General features: G+C 33.2%; 1 non-coding gene across 1 annotated transcript; it reads left to right on the plus strand.

Annotated features, from left to right (window-relative positions):
• The first annotated feature begins 7,308 nt into the window (after nt 1-7,308).
• Nucleotides 7,309-7,413, plus strand: LOC126007649 (U6 spliceosomal RNA). Its single transcript, XR_007495156.1, has one exon. It is a non-coding gene; the product is annotated as a U6 spliceosomal RNA (small nuclear RNA).
• The last annotated feature ends 13,186 nt before the right edge of the window (nt 7,414-20,599 follow it).

Below are 20,599 nucleotides of genomic sequence, written 5' to 3' on the forward strand. Positions count from 1 at the left end.
GGCCATAGATGGGAAGATTGCAGACACTGAAGAAAAAATATATATATATACATACATATAATATATAATGGTCTACTTTTGATGGTCATCAGAAATTAACTCTTGTCCAGGTTTATCCCTTTAATAGTGAATTCTTTTCTTATTTAATTATAAAATGTAACTGAATAAAGCATTGAATTTCAGCAGAATAGACAGAAAGCCCTGCTCTTTAAATATCACAAACTTTTTCTTTGAATTACTCTATTAAGCATAGTCAGAACCACAAAGTTCTGGACTTCTTGGATAGGTTTTTATATATTTTATGAATCACAGGTCAAAGGTCTAATGTTTATAGTTTCAGAGTGTTAATTTAGCTAATATTAAAATTATTTATTGATAGATTCTAACATTTAGGTGAAGTTTTGCTTTTCATTAAGTATTCATTTTAAAAATATTTTTGGAAAATTATCATGCAAAAGTTTCAGTATGTACAGAGTAGAGGACACCATGGATACTAATTTTAATTCACTTGGGAAAAATCATATATAAAAATTAATCTTATGGGGCCGGGCGGTGGCGCTGGAGGTAAGGTGCCTGCCTTGCCTGCGCTAGCCTAGGACGGACCGCGGTTCGATCCCCCGGCGTCCCATATGGTCCCCCAAGAAGCCAGGAGCAACTTCTGAGCGCATAGCCAGGAGTAACCCCTGAGCGTCACAGGGTGCCCAAAAACCAAAAAAAAAAAAAAAATTAATCTTATGAAATAAAGGATGAAAACCCAGAAATTTTTTTTTGTTCAAGGAAAAATTATCACTAAAGAATTATCAAAGATAAATTATTACATATCATGTTAAGTAATAGAATAACCAAATGTTCTTTTATATACTGAAATTTTATCTTAGACTGTCAAAAACAGCTATTAAATTTCAATGAAAAAATAAAAACAAACTAGTATGGTCATCATAATAAAATTTCTTGTTTCTAGAATCAACAGTCACATACCTTATTTCATGCTTATGTAAACTGATTTATAAAAATTTTATCTAGTTATCTTTCTGATTCATTTTACATATATAAATACCAACCTATAGTATTATGGCTTAGACTTTTATATGTAATGGTTGTATGAAAACAATAATCATATAGAATAATAATAAAATGATAATTAAATAGAAACCTAGTATGTGGAATTTGATCTTCCCTGAGCCACATGGCTGGTTTCCTTTCAGAACATCCATGTTATGACTGCTTTTAATGAAATCTAAGCCTTGCTCCATATGTGATATGTTTTGTATAATTGTTTTAAAAAATTATACTATTTTCAGTGCATGATGGTCACTATCAATTTTTGATAGATTCTTTAGAGCATAGCTCCAGTGTAAGTTGGGGAAGAAAAAATAAAATTTTGCCAGAAAATATAAAAAAATAACTTTTCAAAATTTATTTGAAAAATAAAATTTTACCAGAAAATATAAAAAAGAACTTTTCAAAATTGATTTGCTAAGTTGTATTTAAAATCATTTTATAGGATCAAAGAATTTTATTTTGCCATAGGTTTTTTGGAATAAGACAGACATTATAAACATTTTTGACAAAATTTTCTCAGGAATAGTAGAAAAATAACTAGATGTAACTTATGAGTTAAAAACAAAATTGAGATTATACATATTTTTTAAATAAGAAGCTATTTGTCAATTTGATAAAACTGATTAGAGGAAGAAGAAAAAAATTATTAAATTCAAAGTAAAAATGATAAAGTTTTATTAGTACCTCTCAAGCATGGCACTCTTTGCCCAACCAAAACCTAATTCTGCTTTTGTTTTCCTGGAAAATAAAGATTATAATATTGAATGATCATTTTAGTCATCCAATTTTTTAGTATTACTTTATTAGTATATAAATGAGGATTCTAAATTCTCTCTTGCTAAATGCTATACAACCAATAAAATAAAATGCTAAGAATAAAGCCAAATTAAAACAAGTCTGAAAATACTGTAATTACTTCAGTATCTTTTCCACTGTTTGTTTATCCCTTTTAAATGTTTTTATTAAGTTCCATTTGCCTGTATGTACCCCATTTTATTTTCATCACATTTTACTTCTGCTTTGAATTTTCTACCAAATTATATTTGGTTAAATAAAAAAATACAAAGATATTATATTTAGGAATCTTACTATTATATAGAGAAAGCCTAATTCAATCTTCTCAGCCTCTTGGTATCTATGTAATCAATAGATTGTGAGATACATAAAACTATTTTTAGGCAGACTGGAGAAAACCTTGACTAAGTTTGACTCTTGTTTTTTCTGTCTATATTTGTTATGACTTAAGAAGACAGATGTTGAAGATTTTTACTCTCATCTCCTATTGATTGCCAAGCAATCGATTGTAGTGCAGTGGGCTGAGATACTGCTTTTTAAGAATATAATATTTTTAAGAATATAATATTTTTAAGAATATTCCACAGAATGACTGAGGCATTATTTCTACTATGCTAATTTATGGCATTATTTTCTTTTGCTTTTTTGGGCCACATCCTGTGACGCTCAGGGGTTACTCCTGGCTATTCCCTCAGAAATCGCTCCTGCTTGGGGAACCATATAAGATCCAAGGGATATAACCATAGTTCATCCTATGTCAGCCTCATGAAAGACAAACGCTCTACCGCTATGCCACTCTCCATCCCCATGGCATGCTTTTTTTCTAAAATTTACTATAGAAATGTTATCAGTAATAATATTTAACAGGTTATAATTTCTTAAGTCAAAAAAAAGTAGAAGGAAGCATTGGGTTTTCCTAAATTGGTTAATCTAAGCATACAAAAATATTTAATCGAATTCACTAAAGTGGAGCAAAAAGCTTTCCATCAAAATTTGTCTGAATTGATCTTAGCATTGCTAATGTTGTGCTTGAAAAGAATGATTTGAGTTTCTTGACCATTTTCAATTTACTTTGGACTTTATTCATTTTAGTCAACATAATTCATAATACTATTAATGGTAAGGATCCATGAATACAATGTTCCAACCCTATGGACTACATTAGAACGACTTCTTCCTATACCATTGTCAAGAGCCCTGCAGAAATCCCAACTTCTCCACCCTGAATGCCCACATTTACCTTTCCCTCTCAGAAATAGTAAGCTCAGTTCTGCAGACAAGATCTCAGGTTCCATTGCTTCTTATCATTTGTTATTCATCTCCTGTGCTTTTTTGTTTTAATTACACTTATGAGATCATTTCCCCATCAACATCTGGTTGACTTCAAACACTCGTTCCTGGACTTAATTTTTGAATTAATTTTATACCGCTTAAAATAATGTGCAAAAGAGCATTGTTTTAGGACCACAGTGAAAATATAAATATTAAAAGTCATTTTCTCAAAATAATGCATTGAAATTACTATATCTAATTTAGCATAATCTATATACTCCTTATCTCTAATAAAAGTTTTTGACTAAAATTAGTTTAACTACAATTCAATATTAGGATGAAATCAAATAGATAAAATATTTCAAGTAAGGGGGCCGAAACGGGTGAGGGGTCTGCCTTGCCCATGTTAGCCTAGGACAGACCCCAGTTCGATCCTCGGCGTCCTATATGGTCCCCCAAGCCAGGAGCGATTTCTGAGATCATAGCCAGGAGTAACCCCTGAGCGTCACCGGGTGTGGCCCAAAAAAACAAACAAACAAAAAAATTTCAAATAAGAATTAAAACCCTGAATCTCTTAGGCCATGGGAATTTCCTTCCTTCTCCAATATTTTCTGTGCCTACACACACACACACACACACACACACACACACACACACACACACACACACGCACACACACACACACACACAAATGGTGGGGTAAAACCAAACCCTGCCACTGCACCACTTTTTCTGGTTTTGTTTTGCTTTATTTTTTGTTTGTTTTTTGGTATTATTTCACTTCTCTTTTTCCTTCCACTTTTTTCTTTCTTTTTCACTTTTGTGGATATTATTCAGTGATTTTTTTCTTTCTATTTTAGTAGTTGATACCAAAATTTTTCTTCTCTTTTCCTTAACCTTTTTATCTCCAACAGAATAGCATAACTTGAATCATTCAGCCTCATAAAATGAGAGGGGAAAAGAATGATACCAGGACCAGTCATATGAACATGTAGTGTAAATAAAAAATGACCAGACTGGAACACCAAACAGAATAGAGACCCAACCTGTAACAAGCTGTAAGGTGGAGACCAGTTACACTAGGATTCTGGGGGGTAAAGGAGGGATGTGTGGGAGACAAGCTGGGAACAGGAGTGGAGGGAGGACAACATTGGTGGTGGGAAAGCCTTCATTCATTGTCACTATGTACTGTAAATAATTCTGTGTAATGAACTTTAGTCACAATAAAAAACAAAAAGAATTATACCATTAGGGGCTAGAGAGATAGTATGAAAGTAGGGCATCTGCCTTGCATGAGAAGGATGGTGGTTCGAAACACTGCATCCCATATTGTCCCCTGAGCCTGCCAGAAGCAATTTCTGAGTGTAGAGCAAGAAGTAACCCCTGATCGCTGCCGGGTGTCACCCAAAAACAAAGACAAAACAAAATAAAAAAATTCTAAAGCAACAACAACAAAAAATACCAAATAAAATTATACCATTAAGGCCTATATAGAAGAGAGGACACTATATTTTGTAATTTTGTTGTCATAGTAGTAGTAATTTTGTAGTAAGGATGTTTATTATATTTGAACTCTAGACTGCAAAAACAAGTGCTACATTTTGTTAAATGTAGTTTTCTGCATAAAAACATAATCTGAAAAGTCAAAGACAAATTAGAAGATTTTTCAAGTCATTGCAAAAATACAGCTAAATACTCTAATATATTAAAAGATTTCTAGAAATTGATAAACAAAAGAAAATCCAATAAAAATGGGCATCTGATATGAGCAGATGGTTAACAGAAAAATATTATATTGACTCTAAAATATGAAAGATGTTAAAATATTTTAAATGAAAGAAATAGAGATTCAAATCAAGAAGTAATTTGTTAACAGACTCCTGTTCTAGGAGACTATGGGAAAATAATTTATTTTATTTTGTTTTTAGGATGAAAGTGATAGTATTGTCTATCATTCTACAAAAGGATAATTACCTTGATGCTACCACTGCATTTCTGCTAATTTATCTTTTGAAATACTTTTAAGTCTCAGAGTGGGGGCAGGCAGTTTTCCCCCACCCCCATTCTTTTGGAAGCCCTAGCAGTCACACCCACATTCTCCAGCTGCTGCCATGCAAATTCATTGGCCAGTACCAAGGATTTACCACTAATCTCAGAAGAGTTGCAAGCCAAACTATAAAAATTCATGGGTACACTGGTCTTCTGGCTGACAACTCTGGGTACACTCAGAAAGGTGCAGGCAAAAAGACCCTGCTCTTTTGAATCCTCAGCAAGTGCATCTCTACCCCATAGTTACCACCATACCAACAGGCTCAACTTCACTGCATCATGATACATCTCTGCAGAGACATCAAGTTGACAAAAAAAATCAGGTTTTCTTAGAACCAGGATTGGAGAACACCCAGCAATATCCCCATGCTTCCAGAAGTCCCAGCAGCCACACCCATATGCTAGTTACCAACATGGGCTCATCAGTTCAGTTCAACATATCAGTGAGTACCTGGCTACCTATGCAGCCAACCCATACCTCCAAATTCCTCAATATCTACATCCTAGTAGGAACACACTAAATTATATGAGAAATTAGCATAGAAGCTGACTAATTTCAATAAACAAAAGCAACACAAAACTGCTCAATAAGCAACAAACAGTTTAGTACACCTTCAGTGACTTATTGACTCCATTGTGAAATAAAACAATTTGTCACAAATTCTCTTGTACTGAAGTACTTTCTGAAAATTTTATAGGGTTTTTAGTTTAACTCAATTACTTTATAATAAATACATACATACATACATACGTACATACATACATACATACATACATACATACATACATTACTTTGTTTTGGCCATGGGGGTAGTCTTGTGATTGGTAGGAAAATGTGGACAATGGTGGAGGGAAGATTTCACTGGTGGTGGGGTTGCTGTTGGAACATTTAATGCCAGAAACAATTAAATTATGAACAACAATTAAAATCATGGTATTTACATAAGGTAATGAAAAGTAAAAATAAAAAATTATAAAGCAATTTTACACATTGATAATATTTAATAGGATATGTTGAATTATATTTTAAAGATTGGATCTTTCTAAGGATATTCACTTTAAAATTGTTTGCAAGAAGAAAATATTGGAAGAAGATAAAACATGTTGAAAATTATATAAAATAGGGGCGGAGCAGTGGCATTAGAGGTAAGGCATCTGTCTTGCAAGAGCTAGCCTAGGATAGACAGTGGTTCAATCCCGTGCCAGTGTCCTATATGGTCCCCACAAGCCAAGAGCAATTTCTGAGCACATAGCCAGGTGTAACCTCTGAGCGTCAATGGGTGTGGCCCATAAAAAAAATAAAATAAAATAGCCAAAAAGAAGTGCTAATATCATTTGCTTTCATCTCCCTAATTAAACCAGTATACTTAGAACAAAACAAAACACGAGAAAATACTTTATATACTGGAAAAGAGAGGTTTCTAACATATATTGCTAAGATAAATAAAAAAGTAAAAGGGATTTTATAGATTTGTCATCATTAAAAATAAGAAGGGAAAATTAACATTTTATATTAAGAAAATGAATAAAGATACAAATTAATAGAAATTGGTTGTGTGGATTGGGAAATTTGAAAATTAAGTGCCTTGGACAAGAAAGTGAAATAAATTTCAAATTGTTCTACTTTTAAATGGTTAAACATAATGAATGTATTATTTATTAAAATAAAATAAAGGTTTAAGAATTTTTATTGTCTTTTTTGGTTTGATTTTGGCTGGCAATGCTTGGAGGTCAATATGGGTACATGGGATAGATCCTGCTTTGGCTGCATTGAAGGTAAATGTTCTATTTGCTACACTACCTTTCCAGCCGAAATTTTAATTATCTTATAACATCTAATATGACTAGTTGTTAAAAATGAGTAATAAAGTGTGTATATATAATTATGGAAAAATCACTTATTATGTACATCGGCCTGCAATCTTTAAGACATAAAGAGCCACTCGAGGGACCGGAGAGATAGCATGGAGGTAAGGCGTTTGCCTTTCATGCAGAAGGACGGTGGTTCGAATCCTGGCATCCCATATGGTCCCCCGTGCCTTCCAGGGCGATTTCTGAGCATAGAGCCAGGAGTAACCCCTGAGTGCTGCCGGGTGTGACCAAAAAAAAAAAAAAAAAGAGCCACTTGAACTCGTTTCCGAAGGAAAAAAAAAAACTGAGAGCTGCAAAAGAGAAGATTAGCATAGCCCCTGAGCAAGGATGACACACAAATGTTATATACAGGATCATGCAGTTAGCTGTCAATCTGAAGAAAAAAATAACTTTTTCACTTAACAATGTAAACATATATTTGTGCAAATTAATAGCCAATTAAAATATTTAAGTGATACTGCTCCCCTCTCTACCCCCCACTGCAATCTGCTCTGCTGTCGGAGCCAAGGCAAAGCTTTAAAAGAGCTGCATGCAGCTTTGGAGAGCAGCTTGCCGACCCTTTCTAGACCATTACCAAAACTTATAAATCCTCTGTCATATCTCAAAATGAGGCCATCCCATTTCTGTTTAAAAGTAACTAGACCAAACAATTTTGCTTATTCATTTTATTCATAGGTTTACTACTTATTTTTACCTTTCAATAATATAACAATGAAAACAGTTGCTGCTAAACTGAATTATTTCACATTTGAATATTTGGCAGAGTTCAAATAATAAAATAACATTATGATAAAACAATATATATTAAAGTGCATAATTTCCATATATAAATATATAAGTATTTTATTTTCAATATCTTAGTGATTTAGGGATTTTGTGATTTTTTTGTTTCCTAATTAAATTAGGCTTGGTTATTTATTTATATAAGAAATTGAACATTTTAATGTAGTTAGCACACTTGTTTACATCAATTTGCTCACTTCTATTGTGCTCTTTCTCTAATAAGACTATCTATTTGTGGTCCAACTCAAGGTACATCACAATTTACTCAAATCCAAATGTAACTTTTAGATGGCTGAAGCAATATAAAGTGGGTAGGATATTCACCTTGTATGTGGCTGACTGGCAGAGTCAGGAGTAAACCCTTGAGTACCACTATGGTGCTCCTACCCCCCATAAAATACAACCACCATGGTCACAGAAACAATAAAAAATAATTTTATATTCCATATGTTTTCTTTACTATTGTATTTAAAATTCAAATTGAGTGCTATTAGTACAGATATTATAGTGTCTTAAATAGATTATTTTCTAACAAACAACTATGGCAGCTAAAATTTCAAAATCAAGGTGTCAATATTTTGCTTTGTTTTCTTCAGAAGTCTCTCTCCTTTCTCTATTTCCACATGTTCTTTCCTTTGTGAACCAGTACTCCTCACATTTCTACATGTCCAAATTTATTATAAGAACCCACTATATACTATGAGGTACCATCTCACACCACAGATATTGGTGCACATCACAGAGAATGAGAATAAGCAGTGCTGGCAGGGATGTGGAGAGAAAGGAACTCATCCACTGCTGGTGGGAATGCCATCTAGTCCAACCTTTATGGAAAGCAATATGGAGATTCCGCCAAAAACTGAAAATTGAGCTCTCATATGATCCAGCTATAGCACTCCTAGGGATATACTCTAGGAACACAAAAATACAATACAAAAATCTCTTCCTCATACCTATATTCATTGCAGCACTATTTACAATAGTCAGACTCTGGAAACCACCAAGATGCCATTCAACAGATGAATGACTAAAGAAACTGTGGTACATATATACATATTATGCAGCCATCAGGAAAGATAAAGTCATGACATTTTCCTATACATGAATGTATGTGGAATCTATTATGCTGAGTGAAATAAGTCAGAGGGAGCAAGATAGACTCAGAATAGTTTCACACATCTATGAGTTTTAAGAAAAATGAAAGACATTCTTGCAATATTTTCAGAGACAAAAGAGAGGAGGGCTGGAAGTTCCAGATCACTACATGAAGCTCACCACAAAGAGTGATGAGTGCAGTTAGAGAAATAACTACTTTGAGAACTATCATAACAATGTGAATGAATGAGGTAAGTATGGGTGGGATGGGAGAAGGGAGATTCAGGACATTGTTGATGGGAATGGTGCTTCTGGTGAAGGGTGTTTGTTCTTTATATGATTGAAATCCAACCACAATCATGTTTGTAATCAAGGTGTTTAAATAAAGATATTAAAAAAGAACCCACTGAATAGCAATAATTTTCTTACCCTTTTTGAAGTTTAAATATACTCATAATATTACATAGTATGGAATAGGGCTTCAGCAAAAGAATTCAGACTACAATATCAAGGCTTATTACTTACAAATTGTGAGTCCCAAGACCTAATAGTAAAATATTATTTAAAACAAAAATGACATCTCAAAAATGAGACTTACATCAAAATATGCTATCTCAAGGTACTTTGAAGGTGCCATTGATAAATAACTTCTTATGTTTCTAGTAATGGAAATATACTGATTATATATATAAATATCTTAAGAGCTTTTTTATATATATATATATATATATATATATATATATATATATTATAGAGTGGAGCTAGCTGATTTCTGCTGTCAGAAGAGTGTCAGACATTTTGGGCCTTCTCCCTGCTCTCCTATGATCTGGGATTTTTATCCTCTTTGGCATTCTTCCCTGGGGGCTCGTCTTCATCAGATGTGAGCTACCCTACCCACAGACAGTGGAGCTAGCTGATTTCTGCTGTGTGTCAGAAGCATGGCAGACATCAGGATCTTCTCCCTGCTCTCCTGCTGCCTGAGGATCTTTCTACTTCAGAGATGAGCAGTCTCGCCCATACGAAATAATTGTGGAAGATCACAACACTCCCTACTCACCTCTTTATAGGTCTACCAAACTGAAACCCAACAAAAATATACTAGGTCTAAAAGGGAAAATGGAAGAAAGTGAACTATATATATATATATATATATATATATATATATATATATATATATATATATATATAGTACTCTCAGAAACCTGGATACACATTCTTCTCCAATGCACCTGGGTCATTATCTAGGATAGACCACATGCTGGCCCATAAAAAAATCTCCATAAAATCAAGAGGATAATAATCTTGCAGACTACTTTTGCTGATCACAAGGCACTAAAATTAGAAGTGAACTACAAAGGGACACAGAAGAAAAACTCTAACACCTGGAAATTAAACAGTTTACTATTGATCAACCAGTGAGTAAGAGATGAAATCAAAGAGGAAATCAAAATAATGACAATAAAGACACAAATTATCAGAATTTATGGGACACAGCAAAAGCGGTATTGAGAGAAAAATTTATAGCTTTGCAAGCACACTTCAGGAAGGAAGAAGGGGTCTTTATGAATAGCATAATGACACAGCTTATAAAATTAGAAAATGATCAACAAATTGAAGCAAAAATAGGAAGAAAGAAGGACATAACAAAGTTGAGAGTAGACATCAATGAAGTGGAAACCCAAAAAACAATCCGAAAGATCAACGAAAGCAAAAGTTGGTTCTTTGAAAAAATAAACAAGATTGATAACACACTGGCAAACTCACAAAGAAAGCAAGAGAGAAACTTTATAACTCATATAAAATAAAATGATATAACATTGCAGAAATTCAGAATTTCTTTATTGTATCAAGATGAGTCATCATAATATTAAGATAATGCTTTAAGTTTTTAGACCTTTTAAGTATACCTTTCTGTGAACATACGAAGCTCTGTATCAGCCTCTGATATAACAATGTGAACGAAACAAACATATATTATCATTAAAAAAGATTTAGAGAAGAAATCTTATAGAATAAAGAAGTAACAAAATGTTTACATAGTGTTTTATCACTTTATATATGTTATATATAGAAACTTCTCTATATCTGGCAAAAAAGAAGCTTTCTCATTCATAATGGGGAACATATTTTTACACATGAATAATTTACCTTCTGCTTGAAAATAAAGAGGTGTCACCCTATTAAAAAAAAGAAATGAAAAGGTGGAGATCACTACAGATATTGCAGAGATTAAAAGGGTAATCCGAGACTATTCTGGGTTTTGCACAAAAACAAAACAAAGCAAAAAGAATATTTCTAATATAAATGAATGTTAAAATAATTATTCTAGCATGACAAATATGAGCACGTATTGTACTTAAATTATTTTGTAGCTTATTAGAATGAAGTATTTTTATGTGGCACTGGGAAATCTATATGAAAGAGTGGTTTATAAAATCTTTAAAATTAGAAACAAAAATATGTTTATAACATATATTATGAACATAACAATACATATAGACATAAAAAATGATCATAGCATACATAATTGGAAGTGTGGTCTTTCTTGAAAATAACAAAAAGGCAGGATAGTAGTAAGTATAAATTAATTTTAAGCTGGGGCGGGAGCGATAGAGCAGTGGCAGGGCTTTTGCCTTCCATGTAGCTGACCCAGGATGGACCTGGGTTCAATCCCCAGCATCGAATATGGTCCCTGGAGCCAGGAGCAATTCCTGAGTGCATAGCCTTGAGTAACCCTTGAGTGTCACTGGGTGTGGTCCCAAAACCAAAACAAATAATTAATGTTAATCAAATGAGATAACTTTAGTGTCTTCTTGAATTATATTTGAAACAAAAATTTCATAATCATTTGTCATACATTTTAATGTTGTATGGGTTTTGGCTTGGGGCCTCACCTGAAAATATTTAAGCATTACTCCTATCTCGTTTCTTTTGAATCAATGTTATTCATGGGATACAATCAAGGTCTTTCACATACAAAGCATGTATCTTCAGTTCATTAATCTATCTCTCCATTCCAAGTTGAACAATTTTGAGACTTTTTCTCTCACATCTACATTTGATTCCATCACAAATACAAGAGAAATAGGTATAGTTGCTTAGAAATATAAAGTTTCTAAAGCTTTTTAAACTAAATATTTTATTTTATAAAAATATACATTTTTATAAATTTTATTAAAAATGCATCACATATTTGACATAATTAACCTATGAGAGCTTAGTTACCAAAATAAGAAGTAAGAAACAAGCTTAATAATGTCCATGTCCTTTCATATATAGAAAATTTTCATGACTTAATTTTTCCTGACAGTTGAAATGAGGCAGAGGGAGAGAAATATACACAGAATAGTGTCAGTCCTCTGTGATATTTAAGAAAAATGAAATATATTATTGTAACAATACCCAGAGATAATAGAGATGAGGGCCAAAAGGATCAGCCCACGATATGAAGCTTTCCACAAAGAGCTGTGAGTGCAGTTAAAGAAATAACTAACCCAACAACTATCATGGCAATGGTAGTGAGTGAGACAGGCAGGGGCAAGGGGAGAGGGAGATGTATGGCATTGGTGTCTGGAAGATTGCACTAGTGAAAGGCGCTATACTTTTTATCACTGAATCCCAAGTAAAAATATATTTGATGGGGCCGGAGCAATAGCACAGCGATAAGGAGTTTGCCTTGCACGCGGCTGACCCTGGACGGTCCTGTGTTCGATCTCTGGTGTCGCATATGGTCCCCGAGCCAGGAGCAATTTCTGAGTGCATAGCCAGATGTAGCCCGAGTGTCACAGGGTGTTCCCCACCCCCAAACAAACAAACAACAAAAAAGTTTGTAAACGCGGTGCTTTAAATAAAGATATTATAAAAATAAAAATAAAAGAAAAAGAAAAAAGAAGAGAAGAAAGAAAGAAATTTTTGTGTTGATTTTTGGGCCACACCGGTTGACCCTCAGGCATTCAGAAATCGTTCCTGGCTTGGACCATCTGGGACGCAGGCGGATCAAACCGAGGTCAGTCCTAGGCTAGTGCTGCAAGGCAGACGCCTTACCTCTCTAGCTCCAGAAAAATTTTAAGGAAAGAAACAAGTACAGTGGCAAGCAAATTTGTGAAACATTATTGTATCTACAATGAAGTCATTAATACCATTGATGAAGGTTTAGTAAGTTCTTATTGTTAACTGACCATTCTGTTATTTTATTTACTTCCAAACAATAGGTGACTTCAGCTACAGAGTGGCATCTAAGTTGTTTTGTTTCTGTGGAGGTTACAGCTACAAACAAATGAAGTTATTCAGGAATTCAAAGCACTATTACTGATAATACGGCTTTAGTGGGGCAGGTATGTTTTCAACTTCGAAGCCTTCTGGTAAAAGGAAGATGATGTGAGAGGGCGTTCAGACACAGAAAAAGCCCTGGTCATATCAGCTCCAATACAGGCATACCTGAAGTTTGGTCTGATGGGTGTCTCCAAAGAGAATCTTTAAGGGATGATAAGGAAGGGCTATATGCAAAGAGGTGATTATTGTGCCCTTTAAAAAAGAAGTTAATTTTTTTTTTTTTTGGTTTTTGGGCCACACCCGGTAACGCTCAGGGGTTACTCCTGGCTATGCGCTCAGAAGTTGCTCCTGGCTTGGGGGACCATATGGGACACCGGGGGATCGAACCGCGGTCCGTCCAATGCTAGCGCAGGCAAGGCAGGCACCTTACCTTTAGCACCACCGCCCGGCCCCAGAAGTTAATTTTTGTACTCTAGGTGCCTATCTTTATACCAGTACCATATTGTTTTTAATTAGAGAAGCTTATATATAGTTCTAAAAATCAGGGTACGCAAGTATCTGGTACATTTTTTCAGAATTGTTCTGATTCTTCATTGTCCTTTGAGATTCCATATAAGTTTTAGAATAGGTTATTATATTTCTACATAAATTAAAATTAAAATGGATATTGTTCATTCAAAATAGGATATCATTTACAGGAAAATAATATAAAATTGCCTAATCCATGAACACGGGATACATTTTTATTGATAAATTTCTATAATTATTGTTTAAATATTATCTGAAAGGCTATGCTAAGAACTCACTGTTCTGTTCTCAGAGACCCATCTTGGTGCGCTTTGGGCAAGTGTGTCAAGGACAGAACCTAAATCAGCCATGTGTAAGAAGAGCACCTCACTCTGTGTATTATTTCTTTGTTCCTAGAAATGTATCATAGTTTTAAGAGAGAATTTTACTTTATTTTAATTTTGAAGTTTATTTTTTTTTGAAGTTTATTTTTTATTTCGTTTCTACTGTTACTAAAATTATTTCTGTTTCCTTTTCAGATTTTTCATTGTTGGTGTATAAAAAGTGTTTACAGTATTTACTTTTGATCTTTTGAATTCAGAATTTAAATACAATGTTTTTACCAAACGCTATTTGTTAATATGCCTAAAAAAATTGAAATAGCCTAACTAAATTTGATTGAATTAGGAAGAATTCTAAAATAGTAATTTGAGTGTGATGACATAATATGCTTTGTAATTTTATCATTATTCCTCCTATTAACAGACAATTAACACTGTAATTGCACTATTCAATCAAGATGACTGTAGAATGGCATGACAGTGAATGAAAATGTGAATATATAGAACTGTGATTTTTGTTATAGAGATCAAACATTAGATAATAATCTTGCAACATAGTGGGCCACTTACTCAAAAAACAGAAAATATTATTTCTAATTAATAATACACTTCAGTTTAACAATTAAGGCATCAGAAAAGCATAATATGTATGCACTAGAGAACAACTGAGTACTTCGAAAATAAGATAAATAACTGGTCAATATAAATATTTATATAAATTTAAAAGTAAAGTCTGTGCAAAACAATCCTTTTATCTACACAAAGAAATGTGATATATAAAAATATAGGTGGTAATGTGAAATATGCTAGCTTATAAAAATTAAGTACATTCTGTTTAGAAGGCCAAGGAAATCCTCCAAAATAAATAATATTTAAGCTGAGACAATAATCATTGTACTAGATGAATGTGTAGGTCAGTTGTAGAGCACACTTTCATACTTACATGATTTACCAAATGCAAGGTCTGGATTCAGTCACAGGACTTAATTACAAAATAAGAAGGATAAATTGGAATATCAAGAAAATTATAAAAGAAAACATACCTGGCTAGTTTTTCAAGTTATGTTCTCCCTTGAACATGTTCTTTCTCTCTTTGTTTTTCCTCATATATTTGTAAGTTGAAAAAAATAACTATCTTGCCTCACACAAACACACAAAAAAAGTACATCTAAAGGTAAAATAGAATTGGCCAGTGCTAAACAATGCTAAATATATTACTTCCCTACTCAGACATTCAAATTCTTTTTTCTTTACTTTTCTTTTTTTGAGGGGGTGGGAATCATATCACACTGTGCTCAAGTCTTACACCTGCTTCTGTCGCAGAAATCCTTCTGGTGGGCTTGGGAGTATTATATGGAATGATGGGGATCAAGCTCAGGTCAGCCACATACAAACACGCTGTTCACTGTACTATTGCTCTGTTCCCTCTTTCTGAATAGTAATTCCATCCTTTCATCCACTCTTCCTTTACACTCTCCCTCCTTTTCCTTATTTCTCTTTTTCTTTCCTTCCTTACTTCTTTTCTTCTTTCCTTCTTCATTTATTTGCTTCCTTCTTTCCTCCTTTCCTTCCTTTCACCCTTCCTCCTCCCTTCTTTCATTCTTCACCTGTTTCCTCCCACCTTTACTTCTTCCTTCCTCCCTTTCTTCCTTCCACCTTCCATTTTTTTCCTAATGATCAAAAAGTATACCTTCCTAGATACAGATCTTTCTGATTCAATAATCTTGGTGTGCTAATAACACTAGGAATTATATCTCCTAAAAAGGTCTTAAAACTTTCAACTCAAACTTCACAGTCAAGTTCTTACTCATCATATCATAAAATAAGCATTGTAGACTTAAAGTAACCAAATTCATATTTTATAATTTTTATTTTTATCACATTTTTTTTTTTTTTGTGGTTTTTGGGTCACACCCGGCAGTGCTCAGGGATTATTCCTGGCTCCAGGCTCAGAAATTGCTCCTGGCAGGCACGGGAGGACCATATATGGGACGCCGGGATTCGAACCGATGACCTCCTGCATGAGAGGCAAACGCCTTACCTCCATGCTATCTCTCCGGCCCCTTTTTATCACATTTTTATCACATACCCCAGTAGTCCAGGGGGATATGGAAAGGAAAAGCATTGGCCTAAATACAAGGAGACCCTACCCCTGAAGTTTTCTGACATAAGACCAATTCTAGGCACCAGGCAAATTAGTTTGTCCAATCCAGGTCATTGTATGTAGTGCCAATACAGTTTTATTTTTCACACAGTCTCTGTTGTGGGTATCATGTTTCTGTATTGAAGATCCTGGAATCTGTATATCCTACACTGAAGTCAGGATGGTGGGGAGCATCCTTTAATTTCAACTCACCATTAAAGGGCAATGCAAAAAGCCCTGTCCAGTATGCAGGTCGTTGTTGACAACATCCAGTTATTCTATATACTACAAATAAATGAGATCATCCTGATTTTGTTTTCCGTATTCTAGCTTATTTCAGAATCAACATGATATCTTCTCAGTTTCTGCATAGCAAAAACTTTTCTATGTTTTAAAATGAATGTATAGTGCCTGGGAATGTAGGCTTGCTAGCTTAGTACAGCCTTTTTATTTATGATTTACTGATTTACTGCTGCTTCTTCTTCTGGACCCAAATCCACATTAAACTTTAAAAGTCCTACCAAAGTCTAATAGCAACATCTCTACCTCTTCCAGCTCCCTATACACAAGTTCAACCTACAGAATAATGTTAAGTGCCAAAATACTCTCACTTTATCTAGATAATTTTCCTTATTTTCTTGTTCATTCAGAAATTTAAAATGATTTCAAAATATTGGGATAATACTTGTTATTTTGTTACTTACAAGCATTGCTGTAAGCGATGACCTGTTTTTAGATTAATAATTATCATAATTGTATTTCTTACATTTTCTTAATTATATAATTATATTTTCTTACATTTATATTTTCTTACAACTCACTTTAATTACAAAAAATAAAATTTATATTTTTAATGATAAATAATTTGATGTTTCATAGTTATTATTTTCTTTAAAGTATTTTATGCATTTTTCTTATTCAGAAGTCATGTGGGAGGTATAGCAAAATGTTCAGAATTTACATTAATTTTCTATAAACAGAACTGCATCATGAATTATTTATTTTCAGTGTTTTAACTGACTGTAAATGACTGCCAATTTTCTGCTGTCATGATAATAATAATAATAAAAAATAGATGTGCTAACAAGAAATGTTGCCTATTCTTACCACTTAATAATACGAACATGAACAATATAAATGCTTCTACATGTGTCAAAAAAGTTTTTGTAGGGCCAGAACACTAACACAGCAGGTAGGGCATTTGCTTCTGACCAGGGCTCAACAGGCATCTCCTATGATGCCTAAGCCTTCCAGGAGTAATTCATGAGTGCTGTTAGGAGTAACTTCTGAGCATTACTGGGTGTGGTACAAAACAACAAAAAAATGCTTTGCTGTCCCATATAGATGATTTCTCTATACAGTTTCTCAATTTATCTACAATAACCCCATTTATTTTACTATAGGCAGAATAAAATGATTCATGTTCTGCAATTTCTTAGGCTTAATTTCCGAAAGATTTGTCTACAAGAAATTTTTATCAACAAAGGTTTATTTTACATTGTTCTTCATTTCCCCATTATTAACCTCTTGTCTTTTTGATACTTGTTTCTGGGTCATATGACAGCAAATTTTAAGATAACTGCGAATTGTCATATTGTTTTCCATAAGATTTGGAACAGGCAGTTGTTTTTCCCACCAACAATGGATGAGAGTTCCTCTCTCACCACATCCTTGCTAACAAAGACTGTTCCCAATAGTTTTGATATGTGTCATCCTCACAGGTGTGAGATATCTCATTGTTGTCTTGATTTGGGTTTCCCTAATGATAAGTAATTATAAGTATTTTTTCATGTGTCTGTTGGTCTTTCTCAGAGAAATTTCTGTTCATTTCCTCTCCCCATTTTTTGTAAGGGTTTTTAGGTTTTGTGGATATAACCTTTATGAATACTTTGTATATCTTAGATATCAACCCTTTATGTAAAGTGTTGAATGCAAAAATTTTCTCTGATTCATTTAGCTGTCTTCTCATTTTATCCCATGTTTCTTTTGTCATACAGAACTTTTTTAGTTTAATGTAGTCTGGTTCATTCAGATTTAATGATATAGCTCTTGCCATAAGATTTCTTTGAAGTCTAAGTCTTTAGAGTTCTTTCTATTTTTCCTCAATGAACTTTATGGATTTGGCTCTAATCTCAAGGTCTTTAATCCAATTTAAATTGACTTTTATGTAAGGTGTGAGATGTGGATCAATCTTGAATCTTTTACACTTGCTTATCCAACACCATTTGTTGAAGATATTGTCTTTATTCAAATTCTTGGCTTTTTTTTTCCCAAAAGATTAATTAAAATAAAGCTGGGGATTTGTCTCTGTATACTCTATTATGACCCATTGATGTAAAAGTCTGTCTTTGCTCCAGTACTATGCTGATTTGATTACTAGGTTTTGTAGTACAGCTTCAAATTAAGTAACAAGATATATCCCTGTTCTTTTTGTTTTGCAATATGGGTTTGGCTATCCTGGATGTTTTATGGTTCCTCACAAACTTTATAATTAATTGTTCTAAGCTCTTGTATAATGAGCTTATTTCCCATTGAAATGCATTGAATCTATATAGTAGTTTAGATAAGATGGTCTTTTTGATTATATTGATTCTTTCAATCTAAACTTAAAATGGCCTTCTATATAGTCTGGCTGAGGGGTAAGGGAGGTGGTTAAAGATATACTTGGAACATTGGTGGAGGGAGAAGGACATTGTTGGTGGGAATGGCCCTGATTCATTGTATGCATGAAATCTAACTGAAGGACTTTGTAAATCACAATGGTTTTAATAAGATCAAAATAAAAAATAATATACTTTATATTGCTTATTACAACTAAATATTATAGGATCATCAAAAAATAATAAAATCCTTCAGTAAAATAAAAAAATTGACTTATTTCTGTTTTCTCTTGTGAAACAGGTAGATATCATGTGGTTAATAATCAGCTAAGTAAAGATAAACTTTATTTTTTACTTTTTCAGAAATTTTTTCACCATCTTATTTTCTCTGCATGTTTTCTAATAATAAATTAAATATATGTATATGATCATATATTTAATTGCTTCTGTTTTACCTTCATATTTTGTATGATATATTTCTCCTATAAAATAGAATAAGGTTTCCCCCAATATCAATTTCTATATTGAAAATATTTTTGCATGTTATTATAAAATTTGCTTGTTCATAATTAATAAGTCATGAGACAGATAAATTGTATAGCATCTAGAGTGCTTATCTTGTACACAGCTTTCCCAGGTTCAAATCTGGTCACCATATTTGGTCTCTTAATCAACCTGAGAACCCTAAACTCAGAATCAGGAGTAAGGACTGTTCACCACTGTTTGTCAAGCCAAAATCAAAATAATTAATTAAAAATTATTGAAAAATAGTGTTTATAGAGGCTGAAGTGATAGCACAGCAGTAGGACATTCACCTTACACATGGCAGACCTAGGAAGTACCTGGTTTCAATCCAAGGGTCCCTATATGGTCCCCCAATGCCAGGGGCAATTTCTGAGTGCATAGCTAGGAGTAACCCCTGAGTGTCACTGAGTGTGGCCCAAAAAGACAAACCAAAAAATTCTCGCACGTTTTTGCTCAAGATAAATATAAATATTTATTGACTGGAGTAATAAAATATTAATTAATAGGCAACCATAGATCATATTTATTGCATCACTTTTGTCTTTTGAATACAATAATGAAACAGTGAAATTAATACTGATAAATAAATCATCTTATTTTTAAATAAACATGAAAATATATTACATTAATATTTATGATACTAATGTAAATAATTTAAGGGATATATCACATATGTATGAAATTATATTTAGATACCATGAAAGAATGGTTAACAAAACATACAATGTTGTCTTTAAAGGATCAAGAAGTGATAAAAAAAATACAAAGGTAATAGTTACCATAAATGACATAATGTGCTATTTAAATTATATGTTAAGTATAGGAGGAGTATAGTTGATAATCACTTTAATAGAACCTAAAAAAGGGCAGATTAAGTGGGCATAGTGAGAAAGAGTTATTAGATATTTTTTGACTAAAATTAAAATAGAGATAGGCAGAATTTTGAACATTAGACCACTATTCAAAACTTCTTAAGAAACATTTTTATGGAGCCTAGAGATCAGGGGTGGTGAACACGCTGCTCTCTAGCCGCAATCGGCTCCCAGCCAAAATGAAATCGGCTCTTTGCCTCTTATCATTCTTTTGTATACTGTGGCTCTTTGCCAAGTCTGGATTTTGTTCTGCTGCTTCTGAGGAGCAAATTTTACCCAAATTTCTGGGTAAAATGGTATGTGTAAAATAGGGATACCATTTTACATCAAATGTAAAAACTACTATGTCTTCAAGTTTAAGGAGTTGCATAAATTTTATGGCTTTAGATTGCTTTGTGTACCGCTAAGAAA

Source organism: Suncus etruscus, chromosome 4, assembly GCF_024139225.1.
Source record: "Suncus etruscus isolate mSunEtr1 chromosome 4, mSunEtr1.pri.cur, whole genome shotgun sequence".
In the NCBI taxonomy this organism is placed as follows: domain Eukaryota; kingdom Metazoa; phylum Chordata; class Mammalia; order Eulipotyphla; family Soricidae; genus Suncus; species Suncus etruscus.